We start from the raw sequence: 7500 nt of genomic DNA, 5'->3' as shown, positions 1-7500 counted from the left end.
GGTCTCTGCGGGGCGCCTCCACGCTTAGGCTCCCCAATGAACCGTGTTTCGCCGGCTTTACGGCTGGGGATTTCAACCCGCGCGGCTACCCGCATCGGTCTTACGGGCGAAACTCCACGCGGAGTCGCCCTGCCCGAACGTGTTTCGCCGGCTTTACGGCTGGGGATTTCAACCCGCTCGGTCTCTGCGGGGCGCCTCCACGCTTAGGCGCCCCAATGAACCGTGTTTCGCCGGCTTTACGGCTGGGGATTTCAACCCGCTCGGTCACTGCAGGGCGCCTCCACGCTTAGGCGCCCTGCTCAACCGTGTTTCGCCGGCTTTACGGCTGGGGATTTCAACCCGCACGGCTACCCGCATCGGTCTTACGGGCGCCTCCACGCTTAGACACCCTGCCCGAACGTGTTTCGCCGGCTTTACGGCTGGGGATTTCAACCCGCTCGGTCTCTGCGGGGCGCCTCCACGCTTAGGCGCCCCAATGAACCGTGTTTCGCCGGCTTTACGGCTGGGGATTTCAACCCGCGCGGCTACCCGCATCGGTCTTACGGGCGAAACTCCACGCGGAGTCGCCCTGCCCGAACTTGTTTCGCCGGCTTTACGGCTGGGGATTTCAACCCGCTCGGTCTCTGCGGGGCGCCTCCACGCTTAGGCGCCCCAATGAACCGTGTTTCGCCGGCTTTACGGCTGGGGATTTCAACCCGCGCGGCTACCCGCATCGGTCTTACGGGCAAAACTCCACGCGGAGTCGCCCTGCCCGAACTTGTTTCGCCGGCTTTACGGCTGGGGATTTCAACCCGCTCGGTCTCTGCGGGCGCCTCCACGCTTAGGCGCCCCAATGAACCGTGTTTCGCCGGCTTTACGGCTGGGGATTTCAACCCGCTCGGTCTCTGCGGGGCGCCTCCACGCTTAGGCGCCCCAATGAACCGTGTTTCGCCGGCTTTACGGCTGGGGATTTCAACCCGCTCGGTCTCTGCGGGGCGCCTCCACGCTTAGGCGCCCCAATGAACCGTGTTTCACCGGCTTTACGGCTGGGGATTTCAACCCGCGCGGCTACCCGCATCGGCCTTACGGGCGAAACTCCACGCGGAGTCACCCTGCCCGACCGCTTTTCGCCGGCTTTACGGCTGGGGATTTCAACCCGCATCGGTCTTACGGGCGCCTCCACACTTAGACGCCCTGCCCCACCGTGTTTCGCCGGCTCTACGGCTGGGGATTTCAACCCGCGTGGTCCGTGTTTTTCGGTAACATATTCGTGTTCCTTGCCCCCGACGGGCCGTGTTTTTCGGTAACAAAATCGTGTCTTTTGTCCCCGCTGCACCGTGTTTTTTGCCCCGCTCAACCGTGTTTTTTGCCCCCGCTCAACCGTGCTTACTGCCCCCGCTCAACCGTGTTTTTTCGGTAACATAATCGTGTCTTCGGGTAACATAATCTTGTTTTTCGGGCCATTTTACACCGACGGAGGCACCCACAGGGGCCATGTACACCCCGCTTGGCATGTACATGAGGGGCTGCCTCTTCCAAAAATCCTTCCCCCCTATAGGGGAATATGCATTTTGGGTCTCCAGCCACGCCCAGGGTTACCACCCCCTGGAAATCCCCCAGGTTTACCCCCCATTTTATGTGGATGCATAGATTCAGACCGCCCTGCTCCACCGCTTTTGGCCATTTTTGCCCAACGTTAGCCGCTTCGGCGTGCCGCTGGACTGTTTTCGGGCCTTTTTCACCGACGCTTGGCCGTATCCGCTTAGTTTTCCCCAACGCTTGGCCGCATCCGCTTAGTTTTCCCCCGCTGGACTGTTTTCGGGTCATTTTTGCCCAACGTTAGCGGCTTCCGCTTGCCGCTGGACTGTTTTCGGGCCCTTTTTCACCGACCCTTGGCCGTATCCGCTTAGTTTTCCCCAACGCGTGGCCGCATCCGCTTAGTTTTCCCCCGCTGAACTGTTTTCGGATCACTTTTGCCCAACGTTAGCCGCTTCCGCTTGCCGCTGGGCTGTTTTCGGGCCATTTTTCCCCAACACTTGGCCGTATCCGCTTAGTTTTCCCCAACGCGTGGCCGCATCCGCTTAGTTTTCCCCCGCTGAACTGTTTTCGGGTCAGTTTTGCCCAACGTTAGCCGCTACCGCTTGCCGCTGGACTGTTTTCGGGCCAATTTCCACCGACTCTTGGCCGTATCCGCTTAGTTTTCCCCAACGCGTGGCCGCATCCGCTTAGTTTTCCCCCGCTGAACTGTTTTCGGGTCACTTTTGCCCAACGTTAGCCGCTACCGCTTGCCGCTGGACTGTTTTCGGGCCAATTTCCACCGACTCTTGGCCGTATCCGCTTAGTTTTCCCCAACGCGTGGCCGCATCCGCTTAGTTTTCCCCCGCTGAACTGTTTTCGGGTCACTTTTGCCCAACGTTAGCCGCTTCCGCTTGCCGCTGGACTGTTTTCGGGCCAATTTCCACCGACTCTTGGCCGTATCCGCTTAGTTTTCCCCAACGCGTGGCCGCATCCGCTTAGTTTTCCCCCGCTGAACTGTTTTCGGGTCAGTTTTGCCCAACGTTAGCCGCTTCCGCTTGCCGCTGGACTATTTTCGGGCCAATTTCCACCGACTCTTGGCCGTATCCGCTTAGTTTTCCCCAACGCGTGGCCGCATCCGCTTAGTTTTCCCCCGCTGAACTGTTTTCGGGTCAGTTTTGCCCAACGTTAGCCGCTTCCGCTTGCCGCAGGGCTGTTTTCGGGCCAATTTCCACCGACACTTGGCCGCATCCGCTTAGTTTTCCCCAACGCGTGGCCGCATCCGCTTAGTTTTCCCCCGCTTAACTGTTTTCGGGTCACTTTTCCCCAACGTTAGCCGCTTCCGCTTGCCGCTGGGCTGTTTTCGGGCCATTTTTCCCCAACACTTGGCCGTATCCGCTTGGTTTTCCCCAACGCGTGGCCGCATCCGCTTAGTTTTCCCCCGCTGAACTGTTTTCGGGTCACTTTTGCCCAACGTTAGCCGCTTCCGCTTGCCACTGGACTGTTTTCGGGCCAATTTCCACCGACTCTGGGCCGGATCCGCTTAGTTTTCCCCAACGCTTGGCTGCATCCGCTTAATTTTCCCCAGCTGAACTGTTTTCGGGTCACTTTGTCCCAACGTTAGCCGTTTCCGCTTGCCGCTGGACTGTTTTCGGGCCATTTTCCACCGACTCTTGGCCGTATCCGCTTGGTTTTCCCCAACGCTTGGCTGCTTCCGCTTAATTTCCCCCAGCTGAACTGTTTTCGGGTCACTTTTGCCCAACGTTAGCCGTTTCCGCTTGCCGCTGGACTGTTTTCGGGCCATTTTTCACCGACACTTGGCCGTATCCGCTTAGTTTTCACCAACAATTGGCTGCATCCGCTTAATTTTCCAAGCTATACTGCTTTCGGGTCAGTTTTGCCCAACGTTAGCCGCTTCCGCTTGCCGCTGGGCTGTTTTCGGGCCATTTTCCACCCACGCTGGCACCGACGGGGCCATGTACACCCACGCGCGTGTACATGAGGGGGCACCCATTTTTGAAAACCTTGCCCCCCTATAGGGGAATATGCATTTTGAGGCTCTAGCCACGCCCAGGGTTACCACCCCCTGAAAATCCCCCAAGTCAAAATCACCCATGTAAAATATTCAAAAAAATCTCAAAAAATCACAAAAAATTTATAAAATCAAATAAATTCAAAAAAAAAAAAAAATTTCAAAAATTCAAAAAAAATTCAAAAAATTCAAAAAAATTCAAAAAAATTCAAAAATTTCAAAAATTCAAAAAAAGTCCAAAAACCCAAAAAAACTTCAAAAATTTCAAAAATTCAAAAAAATTTCAAAAAAAATTTCAAAAATTTGCCCCGCTGAACTGTTTTCGGGTCACTTTTGCCCAACGTTAGCCGCTTCCGCTTGCCGCTGGACTGTTTTCGGGCCAATTTCCACCGACTCTTGGCCGTATCCGCTTAGTTTTCCCCAACGCGTGGCCGCATCCGCTTAGTTTTCCCCCGCTGAACTGTTTTCGGGTCACTTTTGCCCAACGTTAGCCGCTTCCGCTTGCCGCTGGGCTGTTTTCGGGCCAATTTCCACCGACACTTGGCCGCATCCGCTTAGTTTTCCCCAACGCGTGCCCGCATCCGCTTAGTTTTCCCCCGCTGAACTGTTTTCGGGTCACTTTTGCCCAACGTTAGCCGCTTCCGCTTGCCGCTGGACTGTTTTCGGGCCAATTTCCACCGACTCTTGGCCGTATCCGCTTAGTTTTCCCCAACGCGTGGCCGCATCCGCTTAGTTTTCCCCCGCTGAACTGTTTTCGGGGCACTTTTGCCCAACGTTAGCCGCTTCCGCTTGCCGCTGGGCTGTTTTCGGGCCAATTTCCACCGACACTTGGCCGCATCCGCTTAGTTTTCCCCAACGCGTGGCCGCATCCGCTTAGTTTTCCCCCGCTTAACTGTTTTCGGGTCACTTTTCCCCAACGTTAGCCGCTTCCGCTTGCCGCTGGGCTGTTTTCGGGCCATTTTTCCCCCACACTTGGCCGTATCCGCTTAGTTTTCCCCAACGCGTGGCCGCATCCGCCTAGTTTTGCCCCGCTGAACTGTTTTCGGGTCACTTTTGCCCAACGTTAGCCGCTTCCGCTTGCCGCTGGACTGTTTTCGGGCCAATTTCCACCGACTCTTGGCCGTATCCGCTTAGTTTTCCCCAACGCGTGGCCGCATCCGCTTAGTTTTCCCCCGCTGAACTGTTTTCGGGTCACTTTTGCCCAACGTTAGCCGCTTCCGCTTGCCGCTGGGCTGTTTTCGGGCCAATTTCCACCGACACTTGGCCGCATCCGCTTAGTTTTCCCCAACGCGTGCCCGCATCCGCTTAGTTTTCCCCCGCTGAACTGTTTTCGGGTCACTTTTGCCCAACGTTAGCCGCTTCCGCTTGCCGCTGGACTGTTTTCGGGCCATTTTTCCCCCACACTTGGCCGTATCCGCTTAGTTTTCCCCAACGCGTGGCCGCATCCGCTTAGTTTTCCCCCGCTGAACTGTTTTCGGGTCACTTTTGCCCAACGTTAGCCGCTTCCGCTTGCCGCTGGGCTGTTTTCGGGCCATTTTTCACCGACACTTGGCCGTATCCGCTTAGTTTTCGCCAACAATTGGCCGCATCCGCTTAATTTTCCAAGCTATACTGCTTTCGGGTCACTTTTGCCCAACGTTAGCCGCTTCCGCTTGCCGCTGGGCTGTTTTCGGGCCATTTTCCACCCACGCTTGGCCGTATCCGCTTAGTTTTCCCCAACGCGTGGCCGCATCCGCCTAGTTTTGCCCCGCTGAACTGTTTTCGGGTCACTTTTGCCCAACGTTAGCCGCTTCCGCTTGCCGCTGGACTGTTTTCGGGCCAATTTCCACCGACTCTTGGCCGTATCCGCTTAGTTTTCCCCAACGCGTGGCCGCATCCGCTTAGTTTTCCCCCGCTGAACTGTTTTCGGGTCACTTTTGCCCAACGTTAGCCGCTTCCGCTTGCCGCTGGGCTGTTTTCGGGCCAATTTCCACCGACACTTGGCCGCATCCGCTTAGTTTTCCCCAACGCGTGCCCGCATCCGCTTAGTTTTCCCCCGCTGAACTGTTTTCGGGTCACTTTTGCCCAACGTTAGCCGCTTCCGCTTGCCGCTGGGCTGTTTTCGGGCCATTTTTCCCCCACACTTGGCCGTATCCGCTTAGTTTTCCCCAACGCGTGGCCGCATCCGCTTAGTTTTCCCCCGCTGAACTGTTTTCGGGTCACTTTTGCCCAACGTTAGCCGCTTCCGCTTGCCGCTGGACTGTTTTCGGGCCATTTTTCACCGACACTTGGCCGTATCCGCTTAGTTTTCGCCAACAATTGGCTGCATCCGCTTAATTTTCCAAGCTATACTGCTTTCGGGTCAGTTTTGCCCAACGTTAGCCGCTTCCGCTTGCCGCTGGGCTGTTTTCGGGCCATTTTCCACCCACGCTGGCACCGACGGGGCCATGTACACCCACGCGCGTGTACATGAGGGGGCACCCATTTTTGAAAACCTTGCCCCCCTATAGGGGAATATGCATTTTGAGGCTCTAGCCACGCCCAGGGTTACCACCCCCTGAAAATCCCCCAAGTCAAAATCACCCATGTAAAATATTCAAAAAAATCTCAAAAAATCACAAAAAATTTATAAAATCAAATAAATTCAAAAAAAAAAAAAAATTTCAAAAATTCAAAAAAAATTCAAAAAATTCAAAAAAATTCAAAAAAATTCAAAAATTTCAAAAATTCAAAAAAAGTCCAAAAACCCAAAAAAACTTCAAAAATTCAAAAAAATTTCAGAATTTCAAAAAAAATTTCAAAAATTTGCCCCGCTGAACTGTTTTCGGGTCACTTTTGCCCAACGTTAGCCGCTTCCGCTTGCCGCTGGACTGTTTTCGGGCCTATTTCCACCGACTCTTGGCCGTATCCGCTTAGTTTTCCCCAACGCGTGGCCGCATCCGCTTAGTTTTCCCCCGCTTAACTGTTTTCGGGTCACTTTTCCCCAACGTTAGCCGCTTCCGCTTGCCGCTGGGCTGTTTTCGGGCCATTTTTCTCCAACACTTGGCCGTATCCGCTTAGTTTTCCCCAACGCGTGGCCGCATCCGCTTAGTTTTCCCCCGCTGAACTGTTTTCGGGTCACTTTTTCCCAACGTTAGCCGCTTCCGCTTGCCGCTGGACTGTTTTCGGGCCAATTTCCACCGACTCTGGGCCGGATCCGCTTTGTTTTCCCCAACGCGTGGCCGCATCCGCTTAGTTTTCCCCCGCTTAACTGTTTTCGGGTCACTTTTCCCCAACGTTAGCCGCTTCCGCTTGCCGCTGGGCTGTTTTCGGGCCAATTTCCACCGACTCTTGGCCGGATCCGCTTAATTTTCCCCAGCTGAACTGTTTTCGGGTCATTTTAGCCCGACGGGGGCACCGACGGGACTGTTTTCGGGCCATTTTGCACCGACGCTTGGCCGCATGCGCTCAGTTTTGGGGCCATTTTTCACTGACGGCTGGCCGCATCCGCTTAGTTGCCCCCGCTTTGCTGATTTTTGCGCCGTTTTTTTTGTTGAACTTCAGGTTTCAAACTTCCAATTTTTTTCCAAACTTGCATAAGATCCGAAATTGTCCAACCCACTTGCATAAGATCCGAAATTGTCCAACCCAATTTTCTTTTTCCAAACTCCAAACTTCATATTTTATATTTTTAATAAATTTGAATTTTTGCCTACATCCATAATTTGGATCGCGTACAATCCGGAAGTTTGAGAAATGGTCCACACCGGGTGTGAACCATCCAATCCGAAAAAAGTGGGAATTTTTACAAGCCGGAAAAACTGGAGTTTCAATGGCTCTTTGGACGGTTGTAATTCATTTGGACCAAAAATTGTCCAACCCACTTGCATAAGATCCGAAATTGTCCAACCCAATTTTCTTTTTCCAAACTCCAAGCTTCATATTTTATATTTTTAATAAATTTGAATTTTTGCCTACATCCATAATTTGGATCGCGTACAATCCGGAAGTTTGAG

Source organism: Carex rostrata, unplaced genomic scaffold, assembly GCF_964058835.1.
Source record: "Carex rostrata unplaced genomic scaffold, lpCarRost1.2 SCAFFOLD_39, whole genome shotgun sequence".
Taxonomy (NCBI): Eukaryota; Viridiplantae; Streptophyta; class Magnoliopsida; order Poales; family Cyperaceae; genus Carex; species Carex rostrata.
Note: the sequence above shows the minus strand (reverse complement) of the source record.